At 39.5% G+C, this 16,973-nt stretch overlaps 1 protein-coding gene across 8 annotated transcripts in view; it reads left to right on the top strand.

Annotated features, from left to right (window-relative positions):
* Positions 1–16,973, top strand: part of LOC120307900 (keratin, type I cytoskeletal 9-like) — a 96,850-nt gene that overhangs the window by 50,468 nt on the left and 29,409 nt on the right. The window contains exon 5 of one of the 8 annotated variants that reach the window (XM_039343150.1): positions 1,552–2,211. The exons of the other annotated variants lie outside the window; for them this stretch is intronic. The gene's annotated coding sequence lies outside the window, so the exon portion shown is untranslated. Of the gene's footprint in view, positions 1–1,551; positions 2,212–16,973 lie in introns of those variants that run through there. 8 annotated transcript variants of the gene reach the window in all.

Here is a 16,973-nt window from a genome sequence, read left to right as displayed (position 1 = left end):
ACAGATTTTCTACACATTCTGATTTCTTTAAACAGCCTACTATTTATACTACTTTTTGATTGTTTTACAATATTTTGAACCAAATAGATAAGCCATACCTTGATTTTCATTCCTTTCTTCCTATTCTTTTAATTGTGTTACATTTTTGTAATATGCCATTCAAATGGACAATAAGAAGTTTGACCTGCAAGTGAATGTTATTTGTTTTGTTTATTTTAACCACCGTGTTAAAATGATTTTATTCTGGAAAGTAATAAGTCTGCCATTAAAATCAAACTTCTTGATGGTGCTAATGTAAGCACATTGATGGCACTATACATTATGATAGCGATATTCCAAGCCACCCCCATTTAACTTTCCATTTGTTTTTATTCTTTCATTAAGAAGAAGGGGGAAAAGCAGGAAAACCAAAGTGTAATATTTTCCACACATCATACCTGGTTAAGTCACCACTTAATGGGCTTCCAATGGCCAAATTTGATTAAATGCTTCTATATAGTTTCTTTCAAAAATAATAATTTTGCCTTAACCGTTACGGGAATGTTCATGAAGTTAAATAAGTTCCCTGAGAAATTCTACAATGAAATCTTGAAATAAACCCAGCTTTGTGGTTGTCTTGGCCAACACAAAACTGCCAAGCATTTTTATGACTATCAGAAATATCCATTAAGGATTTTCAGATTGTCGGTGCAGGGATGTTCTTTATGCTCCCAGTCCCAACTATTTGTCTCCAAGCATCTTCCAAAGCAGAATCCAATCTGGGTCAGTCATGGTGACAGAAGTTTAGTCTTCCGAGATTTCGGACTTATTCTGAAGCCCATCCTCAGAGAACTTCTCTCTCACCACAATGTGTTCCATAGCATCCAAAAGTCTCTGCTTTGGACCAAGGCAATTTAGTCATGTCTGAGTGGGAGGAAGCTACTTCACTGTGAGTCTTCTGGCTTTAACTTTATTAGCCAATTAGATACAGTGGTATCTCAGTACTCATTGTTAATTGGTTCCAGAAAGTGTGATGATTACCAAAAACAGTGAGTACCAAATATTTTTTCCCATAAGGAATAATGTGATGAGTTACAAGGTAGCCAACACCAACATGTTCTAGCTTGTGTGTTGAGTACCAAACAAACCATGAGTACTGGGACAAAAATTTTGTATCAAAATATATTGAGTACCAAATTTGATGAGTTTCAAAGCAGTTGATTACCAAGATACTACAGTACTTTTGAAACACATGATTGGCTAGAATCTGACATGAAAAATGAAGATGCAAAGAACAAAATAGCAATTAAGTAACAGCAGATCAAACTGGGTAGGAAGAGAGTAGGGGAAGATAGCATCAATATTCTGATAGTAGAAGGATTAGGTAAATATTTTTATTTATCTTATTTGTTTATTTATCAAATTTCTGCACTGTACACTTCACCAAAGTGAATCTGGGCAGTTTACAATAAAAATATACAGAAGTATTAAAAGCACAGTTATAAAATAGAAATAAAGACAGAATTAAGAACAAAGTTAAAGATGTTAAAAATACTTTATATGTTATTTCAGGTTTCTTTCTTAGATCACCTTGGAAGTATCTTTCTTTTCTCAAGGAGATTTGTAAAGTGGGGAAAATTCTTAGGTCCATAAACTGTCAGAAAGAGAAAAATTGATGAATGTCACCTTGGAGGACAAGAAAAGCTGACCCAACTTTTCAGGTGGAGAGTGCCTATAATTATTTACATTACCATCTGTATCAATCTGACACCTCACATTTCAGGTAGTAGGAACTATCATTTGAATTCTGTCTCAAAAAGAGGTTTCTTAATTTTTTTAGATAGCCTATCTCCCTGGAGTGTGTCCCAGGAATTGTAAGATTTTTCAGGGTGCCCCTTTGCATGACAGCATGAGCGAGTCCACCCTTGGAGAGAAAAAAATTGAAATATCTCCTTTAAAAGATAATGGACACATTTGCCTGCAGAGCTCTTTAATGGAATAAGAAAGTGGGGAGGAGAGAATGAGTGGAATATCTGGATCTGCAGCATCAGAATCTCTCATGGTTTCTGCCCATCCAATAAGACTGGTCAGAATCAATGCACTGCAGGTCACATCTATTAAAGAATATCATCTACTTAGACCCCAAAAATGTGCCTTCTCTATCATAGCGCCTGCCACCTGGAATAGGATTTCTGCACACCCCAAATCAGATTTACATGGCTCCTATCCTAATGGTGCCCTTCCTTCCTTCCTTCCTTCCTTCCTTCCTTCCTTCCTTCCTTCCTTCCTTCCTTCCTTCCTTCCTCTTTTTTCAGAAGTGGTTTGCCATTGCCTCTTTCCTAAGGCTGAGAGAAAGTGACTCCAAGGTCACCCAGCTAGTTTTATGTCTAAGGCAGGACTAAAATTCGCAATCTCCTAGTCTCTAGGCTGATGCATTAATCTTTAGAACAGGGGTCTTCAAACTTGGCCCTTTTATGACTTGTGGACTTCAACTCCCAGAGTTCTCAGCCAGGCACTCTGGCTGAGGAATTCTGGGAGTTGAAGTCCACAAGTCATAAAAGTTTGAAGACTCCTGCTTTAGACCAAACTGGCTGTTAATGATCTATAACCCGTTAAAAACCTGAGTTTTCCCCAGGCTTTGAAATAAAGTAATTTTGAGATCCTTTTGAGTACATTGTAGTTTGTCATGTCCATATCCAGTTTCTTTTGTCTTTTACTGTTTTTTACCTTTTAAGAATGTAAGAATCATTGTCAGGCAGCCTTTAATGATTTTCCCCCCATTTCCTAAGCACATCTCTGCAATGGAAGAGCCTAACCAGATTAAGAAGTGGAATTGCTTATCTTCTCCCCATTAAAATAGAAAGGAAAAATGTTTTATATTATGCTTCCCCCAAACAGAAATAGAAAAAAAAAAAACCTCTTTCCACCTTCCTCCATGCTGGCTTAAGCAAAAACAGCAATCATTGCATTCATGTACTTCTCCCCCACCCCTCAAAAAACATAACTTCTGCATAGACACTTGCAATGAGTAAGTCTCAGTGAACTATGTGAAAAGCAATAAAGAAATTTATGATTGCCCTGCTCAGCTGGCCAGTTGGCATACATTAGGTACACTGCTGCTCTTACTCCGGCTTTCTTTTTCAACATGACAGTGTTATGTTTACTCTGCTAATCTTGCCAAGATGTTTATTTTATTTTATTTTATTTTGTCCTTCTTGGCAGAATTCTTTTGCCCCAAATCACTTAATGAATGCCATAAATATGATGGGTGACAATTTTTACTTGGTACGCATCTGTACCAGAAAGAAACAAACTGTTCACTCTGCCCATTTTCTCCTGTATTTTATTACATAATCTTTTTCTCTCTCTTTCCTTCATAATAGGCTTAAAACCTTCAAGACTCTTTATCTCTTTTCATGCACAGTACAGTTATTTCTGCTTAGAATTCAATAATATTGTATAATTATAATGAATCTGTATTGAGTCAAGCAAATAGTGTTAGATATTATTATAGGGTAAAAGTTACTCAGGAGTACCACTGTCTTCTTCTCACATACTTCTGCACAGCTTTCATTTATTTATTAACAAAAATGATTATAAAATGTTTTTACCTCCTCTTTGACTGAAAAAGCTCCTGGGGAGTTTATACATCAATCATTATAATCCTGGCCAATATTCTTACAATACAGAAGATGACATAAAAGGAAACAGATGGGAAGAAGAGAAGAAAAGCTCAGACATCAATTCTTAATGTTACAAAATTCTTAATAACAATGAGCTGGTATGGATATACTATAGGGAGAGGAGGAAATTAAAGGCAGCTAGTCTTTAGTTTTGTTCATGGAATAATCCTGTTTTCCAATTCTCAGTCTTGCAGGCTGGCAGAGACTGCTTTAAATTCAGCTTTATTATCTGCAGTAAGCTCTTTATTCCTGGTAGTACTGTAGATAGAAGTTTCTGTTCTTGGCATTTGAATCTGAGGCCCAGGTAGCTTTCCATGAGAAAATTCTGTGTTTGTTGAGTCTTGCCAAAACAGGTTTTTCTTTCTCAGTAAAAGGCAGAAGAGGGGAAAAGAGAATGTTGACAGTCTTAAGCAAGACAAGAAATAACTGCTGAAAGATCATTAAAAAGAGATTCAAGATAGAACTAAGGAGAAATTTCCTGACCCTGAGAACAATTAATCAGTGGAACAGCTTGCCTATAGACGTTGTGGATGCTCCATCAGTGAAGATTTTCAGAAAGGGATTGGACAGTTGTTTGTCTGGAATGGTGTAGGGTCTCCTGCATGAGCAAGACATTGGGCTCGAAGACCTCCAAAGATCCTTCTAACCATATTAGTCTATGTTATACGTTCTAAGCTCCTAGTGAAGTCAGTACCAAAGTAACTCTGGAGAAACCAAGGATTATTGACTCCTGCATGCTAGCCCATAGCAGAGCCTTCCCCAGTGTTGACTTTTTCCCTCACTATCTTATAGCCAGATGTGACTTTTTGTCTCAGTTAAATGGGTATTGAGAAGAGCTACCCCTCTATGTCAACAGGTGAGGTCAAATCAAAATGGGACTTATTTTCTTTAACCACAGTATCTGAAAGCAAATGTGCCCAGATGAAAGAGTTTTTTTTAAATCTGCCTGTTTAGTGACAAATCAGAACATTGTTTTTAAAAAAGGCATCCCACCTGCTTAAGGGGCTGGTGTACTGTGACTGCTTCTTCTAGGTCAGGGGTAGGCAACCTTGGCTCTTTTATGACTCATGGACTTCAACTCCCAGAATTCCAGAATTCTGGGGGTTGAAGTCCATGAGTCATAAAAAAGTCAAGGTTGCCTATCCCTGTTCTAGGTCATGAGATTGGACAGGTGCAGCGGTCTGGAACAAGAGCTGCTTTGAGAGGCCATATGTAATATAGGCAGAGGTTCTCTCTCAAAGCATCTCATCAGAGATACCCTGACATTTTATTAGAAAAGGTTTCCCCTATCCTGTTGTTTCCAACTCTAGGGACAATGCTCATCTCCGTTTCTTAGCCGAAGGAGCCAGTGTTGTCCGAAGATGCTTCCATGGATATATGGCCAGCATGACTATATGCCGAGGCTCAAGGAATGCTGTTATCTTCCTATCGAAGTGGTGCCTATTTATCTACTTGCATTTACACGCTTTTGAACTGCTAGGTTGTCAGGAGCTGGGGCAAGTGATGGGAGCTCACTCTGTCATGTGGCATTCTGTTCTAAACCTAGGCTGTCAGCTTTCCAGTTGACAAGCTCATCATCTTGACCCATCATACCTCCCTGGCCTAGCAATAAAAAATATACAACAATTTCCTTGGATTGTTTTGCCATCTGATATGTTTCCTAAACAAAGCTAAATGCACTCATTTAATTTCCCACATTTTTAACCACATATGTTCGGACTAGAAATCTGAAGCCCATGATCTGACAGATTAAATCAAATCTGGCAAATCAAGTCACTATTTAAAGTCATCTTCTACTAGGTAAGTTGCTAGTACCAAGAAGAGAGGTCAAAGGCCTTGAAGTTGTGTCTGAGTACTGAACCTTAGACTAAAAACTGATAAGCACATAGATTATCTTTTCATAGTCTTTCTTGGTATATACTGAGACATATCATCTTTCTATTACAATTATAGTTAATATAGTAAATATAGATATTATTGAATTACAATTATTTTTAAATATCCAGACTTATTTATCAATTAAGATATGCACAGCAGATTGCTTTTTTGTCCTCCTTTTGGTGTCAGCAGTGTGGTACAGCTGCAAAGAAAAACGACAGTATAAGCTGCAGGAAGATAAATTTCAAACTAATGAGAAATAATTACTGCATAATATTGTCCTTTGCTCAGATTCTACCTCAAGTACTATGTGCAGTTTTAAGTACACATCTTAAGAAGGACTGGGGAAAAAAACTTAAAAAGTTGAAGAGAAAGGCAATGAAGATACTTTGGGAGCTAGGAAGTAAGACTTACAAGGAGACTGAAGAGGCTGGATACTATATGTTTAGCCTTTAGAAAAAAAAATGATTGGGGGGAGATTGTAGTAGCGGCTGTCAAGTACCTGAGACAATATCACAGAAAAGGTCATTCATTCCAGAATTCAGAAGGCAAAATAATGGATTTAAGTTACAGGAAATCAGATTCCAGTTGAATGTTAGAAGAAACTTCTGACTTGTAAGAGCAATTGAATGTGGTACATGTTCAAATAGAGACTAGATACCTGTCTGGCAGGAATGCTTTAACCTAGATTTCTACATTGAGAAAGAGATTTAATTTGTTGACCCAATGACCTCTTTGAGTTCTATGATTCTATGAAAATTGTAAATCATGGCCTTTAATTTTGCTTAATTTTGCTTCTTAAATCAATAAGCTAACTGCACCAATTCTTCTGACTCTCCCTCTAATAATTGAAGCAATGCTGCATGTATGAAAAAAGAAGGGATCCATTGGGAAAAATATTTTGCTAGCAGACCCCCATTTACAAAATTAAGAAAAGCTTTCTTAAAGAGATTACTGGAAGTTGAAGGTCAAGCAGTAACAACACCCTGGCCCATAAGCCCGGTAGAGCAGATGACCGGAGGTCAATACATTCTGCCTGCATGACACTTATTATCAAGTAGAATTACAATTACAAAACCTCAGCTTTGTCTTCTGGTGCCCATATTTAAGCAGAGAGGTGAAAAATCTTGTAAATCACACTGAATCATTTGTGATGGTTAAGATGTCTTGTTCAGATTCATTACTTTCCACTTTCTAGTTAGAAAATAGTATTTACTTTCTTTACAAATAATAATTAAATTGTTATTTTAACATTACTTTGAAAATGTCAAGGGTTTAAAATAGGTAAATACAGCCTTTCTATTGCTGTGGTTTATTTGCCTATGTATCTATTTTACAGGAGGACAATAGATAAGCAGACAGCTAAATATAAGCAATCAAACAAGCTAGGCAGCAAAAAAAAAAAAGCTTCACGATATTAAACATTAGAACATATAAAAATGAGCAGAATTCCCCAGAATATAATTATTTTAATTTTAATCAGAACCAATAATCCTCCCATATTTTGAAACATTCTTCAACAGGATTTCAGCTAATTACATTGGCACTCTGGAGTAGATTTTCAAAAACAAACAAAACCCGTCTGTGTAATACCTGAAAAACATAAGGATATGTGTCCACGTGTGTGTAATGGAAAATCACATTAGGGAGTAAACTGATAGTAACACAAATCTGGGAGAAAATTCAGATTTAAAGAAACATCAAATATAATTTCCCAATTACATAAAATTCTTAAAGGATTTTTGTTTACATATGAATACTGGAATGATAAAAACGAGAATGGAGACCCCAGGCAAGTATCTATCTATCTATCTATCTATCTATCTATCTATCTATCTATCTATCTATCTATCTATCTATCATTTATCTATATCTATCTATCTATCTATCTATCACCTATCTATCATTTATCTATTTATATCTATCATTTATATCAATATTTAATATTTATTTGCTACGTATATGTATGGATGTGGGTCTATACATATGTTGTTCATAGTATGTTTAGGTGTGTGTCATGTATGTGTTTCACTTTGAGAGCAGGCAACTAAATTTCATTTTTGATGTGTGCCATTGTGCCCACAGTATAAAAATGACAATAAAGGTTATCTTATCTTATCTTATCTTATCTTATCTATCAATGTCTGTCTGTCTATCTATCTATCTATCTATCTATCTATCTATCTATCTTGCCATTGATCTCTCTTTGGCTTTTTGATGTGAAAATAATTACTTTGTAATTTAAAAAATAGCTTTCTAAAGGAACACTCAAACACATCCCAAATTTCAATGTATCCTTATATGCTTGAGCTGTTTCTAAAACTTACATTAATTTGGAGAAATATTAAGATTCTATAAACAATGAACAATTTATTGGTACCTTTTAGAAAGCTGTCTCTGAAGTTTTGTGGCCAAAGAAATATCACAGTCCCCAATATTTCTTTATAAAAAATCTATCCTTATTAATAATGTTGTGCTTGTAGCTTATAATATCTCCTGTGTGCTTTTCTTTCACAAGAAAATTTTATTTTATCTTGGTGTGTGCATGCGCATGTACACACACACACACACACACACACATCCATCCATCCATCCATCCATCATATTTGCTTTCAGACTAGTTCAGCTGGAAAGACCATGGGTGTTTCATTTAGCATCTCCCCATCCAGCTCCATTTAAGCATCACTTGGGAGGGGGTAACACCCTCAGTCTTTTCATATACTGAAAAGTGTCAGTATATATTCTTCAGATTCCATCATTTCAGATATCTTTGCCTGACCTCTCTGCTGGATATCAGATTCATTCCTTTTCCCCTGCACAAATTCTGTTTTCTTGTCACCCCTATGATATATGGTTCTCATATTTTAAATTAAGCTATTGTTACTGTGACAGAGGTTACACCTCTTTTTTCCCCAACCTGTGGTACTGCTATGGTTTATTTTCTTCATTCCTTTTAGAAAGAGTAAAGACCAAGCATCCATTTTAATCATTAAAACAAACATCTAGAGAACTTTTTAGTATGTTGATTTATTACTCCCAAACATATCCACTCCACATCCACTCTTTTTTTTATTATCTGAATTCTTGAATTATTCAGCTAAACCTTTTCACTGAAGAATTTCACAGGGTGAAATGGGGAATAATAAAAAAAAATCAACATAGTGGAAACCCCACAGAGATATATGGATATCTACAATCTTCTCTGAAATTACAGTGCACGGCTGTTCTGTTTTTTGCAGCAGAAGGGGATGAATAGTGTAGAAAGGAAAAAATGATGAAATATGTGGTAGTATGTACACATGTGATAATATGAAGGGCTGTTCTATTAATTTATTTGTAGGTTTACAGGTAGTCCTTGATTTATAATTGCTTATTTAAGCAGTCACAATAGCCTTGGAATGGGTACTTTATGACCTGTTAAGTACATCCATCTGCCATACAATGTCACACCACCATTACTGAGTCACATGATTACATTTCAGGCATTTGGCAACCTGTTCACATTTACAACTGGTTGCCAAGTGCCCTGAAATCATATGATTGCCATTTGCAATCATGTCTGCCAGCTTCCCCAGAAAGTCAATGGGGAAGCCCACAGGAAAGGTTGCAAGTGGAAGGGACTGTCATGGTTGACTTGCTAAACAGCCTGCTCACCATCTGACCACAATAATGGGAGGGGGGAGGGAAGGCATCAGAATGTGAGGGTGGTTTGGCAGGGAAACTCTGCAATGCAAATGTGCCATCTGGAAGCCTGAGACAGTTCCAGCCCTAAGGTCACTGGCTCTGGGAACATCTGAGGCATTTGGGTTTGAGGTCCATTCTCCCAGTGTGCTGAGAGATTTCCCCTCTTTTCCATGATGGGAGGGGAAATGCTCCCTCAGGCAGGAAGAACAGACCTCAAATCTGGTGAAAATGCTAGGAAATACCACTGTTCTGAGTTTTCCAGAAAGCTCAGAAAGGTTCGGGAGGGGAGGGGGAAGTGCTAGCTCAGTGTATTCACTTAGACTTAGAGATAAATCCCATTGCAATTTGCTTTATGTTAATAACAGAAAATGGAAATAACATGTCTTGAATTTGCAAATAGCATTATGTTGGAGCAGATCAACTGAGAAATTTCAGATTCTTATTATGACAGCCTATTGGTTAAAGAAAGATGACACTGATATATAAAAGATGAAATAAGTGCAACAGAAAAATCGTATGAACTAGAAGTATTTTTACTGCCTCATATTCTCTTTATTTGCCTAGTGCTTCTAACAGTTCTGAAATAAAACATTATAGGAGAATGCAGGAAGGCACAATAAAGACACATAGGTAAAATTATTAATCTAAATATTATTTTGGTATGCCAAAAGGCATAAAAGGTAATATTGTTCATTCTAATTTCTTTCTATACATAAATATGAAAATACTGATAACCAATATTTGGTAAGCAAAATTTTACAGAAGATAAGATAACCTTTATTGTCATTTTTACTGTGGGCATACTGGCACACATTAAAAATGAAATTCTGTTGCCTGCTCTCAAAAGTGTACACATACATAACACACATATAGACATGCTATATACATACATATGTATATACCTACACCCTTACATATAAATACATATAAATATTGATTAACCTCCATCTTGAATACATAGCGGAAAGAAGAAGCTTGAGAGTTCACAAAGTTGATACTGTATGGAATAAACTGTGACTGAATCTGGATGTTAGGATACCACGAAGCCTCCTCCCAGAAAGTAACAAGGAAAACAGGTCGTGAAGAGGATGTGTAGCATCCCAGACAATACTGCGGACCCTGCTCAAGCAACGCTTATATGCTATTTCCTGGTTAGAAGGGAGTGAACTGCCAATCATCTTTTCTGCCATCCTCACCACTCTCTGCACCGGCTTCCTGTCTGAAGCAGTGATGCTTCCAAACCAGATTATAATGCCGTATGACAAGAGGCTCTCGATTGTCCCTCTATAGAAAGTGGTAAGGATGGGGGAAGGAAGATGTATTTTTCTCATGTGGTGCAGAAAATGCAGGTGAAAAAAAGAAGTTTATTTCCTGGCAGATCAGCAAAAATGGTGAAGCAGTTGGAAATTCCTGCTTGGCATTCTGTGGGAAGCAGTTTTATTTCCCAAAACATTTACTGGGCAATAACAGGAAACTACTATTATCAGTTACATTATCAATATTTGGACTTCTGCAGTGAACCAAATAGATAATCCTGCCTTCCAATGTCAGCAAAGAAAGCAAATTGCTGTAACTCTGACTTTGCTTCTGACTTTAATAAGTTACCCAATAATGTGTCTAAGACTGTCACAAATGCTTCTAGCAGAACTGCATGAGCAACATCTGATGGGAACTAATTCTGCCTTCGAAGATTGCAGACACAAATAAATATAGAGAATATGCATTTTTACTTGATGTACATGTGATTTCATTTTTTAAAAAGAATTCAGCCTATCTGAGTGTAATAGAAAGAAGGGAATTGATTCCAAAGAAGTCATTTATGAGATGTTTTTCAATTACTACCATGTGAAGGTAGTGGGGAAACAAAATTGCTAGGTAATGATTGCTCCTATTTTTGGATGAAATATTTGATGATTCTGTTTTAATATGAAAGAAAAAATAAGGAAGATTAATATAGATTCATGCCAGACATCATCTGTAATATAGGACGTGATCAGATGTTTCATTAGGACTCAATAAATTGCCTTTTCAACATTTTAAAGAAACTATCAAGGATACATATTGCTAAGCTAGGCAACACCATACAGTAGCCACTCCAGCAAAGCTGACTATTTCACAAGGTACCTCTATTCCAGTTCTGCTGAGAAAAGGAGGTGTCAAACCTTTTAGAGTTCATAGTAAGCATTTACGAAATTTTATACCCCAAACAGGCAGAAGTACTTTACATTAACATGTGCAACATTAACAGGAAGAAGTATCTTTGCAAGTAGAGAAAAGCTCACACATGGTTTTGCCCTCCAGAAATGGTTACCTGCCAATTTCTGGAGGGCAAAACTAGAGAGAACAATTGGACAATACAGATAAGCTCTTCAGTTCAGTGGAACTTGGTTGAGACAAGTAAATCTAGAATTTTATGGTGAAACAATAAGACATAACTGAAAACCATACCTACTGTGTTTTCCTGAAAATAAGACCCGGACTTTTTTATCCCTCCAAAAGAGGCACCATATTATAGAATTGTGCAATTTGCCTCAAGATGGTCTGTGGTTTCTAAAACAACATGCATGTATAAGAAGCTCTGTTCAAGGAATAGACAATCTAGGATATTCTAGTTTTTGCTGAAATATAAACCAGTAACACTTGCAACTGGACATAGATTTAGAATATTTTATTTATTAGATTTTTATCCCATATTTATTACTTTATTGGACGTAGATTTAGAATATTTTATTTATTAGATTTTTATCCCATGTTTATTTTTTATATGTAACTTAAGGTGGCAAATGAACGTAATATTTGCTCCTCTTCCTCTTTTCCCCCACAACAACAATCCTGTGAGATACATTAAGCTGAGTGAGAGAGTGACTGGCCCAAAGTCACCTAGCCAGCTTTTATGCCTAAGGAGGGACTATAACTCACAATCTCCTGGTTTCTAGACCAGCATCTTCAACACTATACCAAACTGACTCTCAAGATAATTAGGTAAGATCTAGAATGCTACTACTGTCTTAATCTGTTCTCTCCTATAATACATCGATACACAAATTGGAGGAATAACTAATATGAAAGTTGATCCTCATGGTTATCTTCCTTACTATGGTAAACTATATCCCAGTGGTGGCGAACCTATGGAACGCATGCCAGAGGCGGCACTCAGAGCCCTCTCTGTTGGAGCATGTGCCACCGCTGCCAGCAGCAGGTCCATCAGGCTGCTCCTGCCACCCAGAGCAGGAGCCCTGACCAGCACAAAGGAGGCAAAGCAGCAAGCTCGAGTAGAGGTGGTAGAGCAGAGGTCACCAACCATTGTTGATTGGTGGACTGGAAGAAAAGGGAGGAGGAAGCATTTTACATGCGTGCATGCATACATGGGGCTGTGAGTATGCATGCGCTGCAAATGGGGTGGGGCTAATGCCTGTGTGATATTCACTAGCCCTGCCCCATTCTTATGTGATGTAGCACCTTGTATCTGTACCCTGCGGTGCGGCAGTGGGCATTTTTGCGCCTTGCAGCACAGTGGCCCATTTTTGTGCCCCCAGTTTTTGCGTGCCAGAGGTGGCACTCAGAGGTGCCTCCCTGCCCCCCCCCAAGGGCACCACAATGCTTATGCGGCCCTGGCACTTTGCAATAAATAAGTGGGTTTTGGGTTGCGGTTTGGACACTCGGTCTCTAAAAGGTTCGCCATCACTGCTGTTATGTCCTCAGCCTGCTGAAGTATTCAGCAGGCTCAGAAATGTTGCAAATGGTCCCGGGTAGACCAAAAGCTGCCCAGGACCAGACTGGCTGTCTCCAGCCTTGTGCTCATGCGCAAGCGGGAAACAGCCTCTGCAATCATTGGTTGACGTTGTCCGGGGATAGGACACTATAAAAGGCCTGCAAGCCATTTTGCAGTTGTTGGATGTGAATGAGAACAATAAAGAAAAATTTGTTGCTTACACAATGTGTCTCCTCTTAATGCCTCAACCATGTGAACATAAAACTGGCGACGAAGGTGGGATCACTTCAGGCAAGAGGAAGATCTAGGACTCACAGAAGGTCCTGAAGCTTGGGAAGTCGGCCTCCAGCATAGCGACTCAGCCTGCCAGTACAGCATCGCTGGAGGTGAGCTCAGCAAACGGACCCCTTCCCCCAAGACAAGGCTTGCAGCGAAGGCATTAACAAGACTGTAAGGCTTAAGATGTCTAAGATTGGCTGATTATATGATTTTGATGTATCCCACCCGGAGCGCTGGAACTCATACATGGCGCGGGTGGAGAATTATTTTAGGGTCAATCAGATAAGGGAAGACTGCCTTAAAGCGGCACATACTCCATGGTATTCCAGGGATGTGTCCCTACTTCAATGATGTCCTCATTGCTGGGGAGTTATCTCTAAACTTAGCTGAACGATTAAGGGCTGTCTTGCTTCATTTCCTCCAAGCGGGTCTGAAACTGAAGCAAGATAAATGCAAAATTGGAGTCACTTTCACTGAATTCTTAGGCTTCAGAATTGATGCTCAAGGCATCCATCCTGCTGAATCCAAGCTTCAAGCAATTCAGCATGCCCCAAGTCCCAAGTCCAAAAGCGAGCTTCAGGCTTTCCTGGGACTCTTAAATTTCTATCACACATTCCTTCCCCACAAGGCTGCAGTGGCTGAGCCATTACACTGGCTCTTAGATAAACAGGCTCCATGGCAGTGGACTAAGGTCCATGAAAGGAGTTTCAGTGAGGTTAAAGCCTTGCTCTCTTCAAATGCGGTCTTAGCACATTTCAATGAGCAATTGCCAGTGTGCATCATATGTGATGCATCCCCTTATGGGGTGGGAGCAGTACTCAATCACCTGAAGGCTGAAGGGACACAAGTCCCTGTGGTCTATTATTCAAGGACTCTGTCATCTGCAGAGCGTAATTACACTCAGATTGACAGAGAAGCCTTGGCCATAATGGCTGGCATAAAGAAATTTCATGATTTCTTATATGGCCACCACTTCACGGTCTATACAGACCATAAGTCTCTGCTGGGTTTGTTTACAACAAACCAGCAAACCCCTCACATAATATCTCCCAGAATGCTGAGATGGTCAATTTTCCTGTCAGCATACGACTACACACTGATTCACAAACTTGGAAAAGAAATGGGCCATGCAGATGGCCTCAGCAGATTACCTCTAACACAGATAGATGCAGATCCTGCTCTGGCTATTAACATTCTTTCCATTCAAGAGCTACCTGAATCTCCCCTCAATGCTAGGGACATGGCTGCAGAAACTGCCACTGATCACATGCTTACACGGGTGCTGACATGGGTGTTGTCAGAATGGCCTGACATGTGTCCAGATACTGAGTTTCAAAGCTTCTGGCAAAGGAAGCACGAGCTTTCCACATTCAAAGGGTGCCTGTTATGGGTGTAGTAGAGTAGTTATCCCAACCTCATTGAGGTCTAGAATCTTGATCTCTCTGCATGAGGGACATCTAGGTATAGTCCGGATGAAAGCGCTTGCACACAGCCATCTCTGGTGGCCTGGGCTCGATAAAGCCATTGAGACCCAGGTGCACGGATGTCAAGTGTGCCAACAGTCAAGGCCTGAAATGCCTCAGACCTCTGTACACAGGTTGGAGGAAACACAAGCCCCTTGGTCAAGGGTACATATAGATTACGCTGGGCCCTTTCAGGGGCAATTCTTCCTTCTCCTCATTGACAGCCATTCCAAGTGGCTAGAGGTTGTACCTGTTTCCTTCACTACTACTGCTAAGACCATCCAGTTGTTGAGAGGAATCTTTGCTTCTCATGGATTTCCAGATGTCCTGATCTCAGATAACGGCCCCCAATTTACCTCTTTTGAGTTACAGGCTTTTCTTCAGGCCAACTTGATCCAGCACGTGACTTCTGCTCCCTTCCACCCATCTTCCAATGGCCAGGCTGAGAGGATGGTGTGCACTACCAAAGATGCTCTCAAAAGACTCACTTATGGCAGCTGGCATCACAGGTTAGCTGAGTTCATTCTTGCACATTGCACCACACCTTGCACAGCCACAGGAAAGAGCCCAGCAGAACTCCAGTGGGGTCACCGCCTCATTACTAAACTGGACAGGTTGCACCCAGACCGGGTGGCTTCAAAGGTGTCACAACCACGGGCACCTAGGAGACTACAGGTGGGTGATCTGGTCTGGGCAAGGAACTACGGTCTGGGACATCTCTGGGTCACAGCAGTAGTATGCAAGGTCTCTGGGCCACTGTCATATGAAGTGGCCTTGGACGATGGGTGTGTCATCCAATGACACATAGACCAACTGCGCTGGAGGCTGCCCAGCAACATTTTTGCTCCTGGCTCTGCTCTCAGGGGGGAGGAGGACCATAACCTTTATTCTGGACCACAGTCTTTCAGCTCCAGCGGGTTTTCACATGTACATGTTCCCGTGGGAGAACAGGGACATTCACAGGATTCAGCTATTGCTCCAGAATGGGGGTCATACCAGGCTTCAGCAAGTTCTCTGAACAGGAAGTCTCCAGAAAGGGGGTTTGCCATGGAGGCAGCTCCTGACTCTGGCATCTCTGGCACGCACACGGGCCATTGGGGTACTGGGGCACATCAGCCACTCAGGCTACTCCAGCTGCTGGTCTTGGGCTCGAGGGATAGTGCTCCCAAGAGGAGTCCATTGTGGATTTGGAGAATTCCACCCCACCACTGGACTTGAGGAATTCCACCCCCCCCAAGGAACCCTGGCTTGGATTCAGAGGATCCAGCCAGTCAGCAACTGGATGGGTCACCTGGGTCTTTGGGGCATCAAAGTCCTGGTCTGCCTAGCCTGGCAGGCGAGCTGGCAGGCCAGGCACATTCACTGGCCATCAGAAGGTCACAGTAGGCCAAGGGCCCACCCAAATATCTTGGGGACTATGTGAGGTTTCTGTCATGTCAAGGGAACCTTACTAGTCCTTAAACAAATGCAGAACAAACACTCTGTAAAGTATATTATTATTTTGTTGTATTTTTTTGTTAAAAATTATAAATGTAAGATGAAGTATTTGGCAGTCTCAGAAATGTTGCAAAGGGTCCTGGGTAGACCAAAAACTGCCCGGGACCAGACTGGCTGTCTCCAGCTTTGCGTGCATGCAATCATTGGTTGACGTTGTTCAGGGATAAGACACTATAAAAGGCGTGTGAGCCGTTTTGCAGTTGTTGGTTGTGGATGAGAACAATAAAGAAAGGCTTATTGCTTACACAATGTGTCTCCACTTAATGCCTCAACCCTGCGAACATAAAAACTGCCATATCCTGTAGGCCTTCTTCCTATTTATCAGCTGCATGTTGAAACTATTGATTGACACCTTAGAGATAGATGTTGTTTTACTGGATGACATTTTATGGGATAATTATACATAGTTTTATTTTGCTGATTTTTTAAATAAAGAAAATTAACTCCCTAGTTTCTCAGTTATCATAGTTAATCATTGTCCTCCCCCTCCCACCAATGAATGTTTTATTGCTAAATAATGTTTTAAAATTTATAAAATTATAATTTTAAAATTATAATTTTGTTACCAAGGTATACAATAGAAGTTATCTCTGGGGCCTGGGAAAGAATACCATGATGCATTTTGTCTATCTGGTAATTTATAGTTTGTTCTTCCTGTGAATGCTGTAATGCATCATTCATTCATAAGCTTTCTTGTTGTGTTAGACTACAACCAATGGTGGGATTCAGCCAGTTTGCACCAGTTTGGTAGAACTGGTAGCTAATTTTTTGTTGCCCAGTCCCAGAATGGACTTCCAG

The sequence above is a fragment of the Crotalus tigris genome, unplaced genomic scaffold, assembly GCF_016545835.1.
Source record: "Crotalus tigris isolate CLP2741 ecotype Arizona unplaced genomic scaffold, ASM1654583v1 scf7180000017833.3397121, whole genome shotgun sequence".
In the NCBI taxonomy this organism is placed as follows: domain Eukaryota; kingdom Metazoa; phylum Chordata; class Lepidosauria; order Squamata; family Viperidae; genus Crotalus; species Crotalus tigris.
This window is presented reverse-complemented; position numbering and strand designations above follow the sequence as displayed.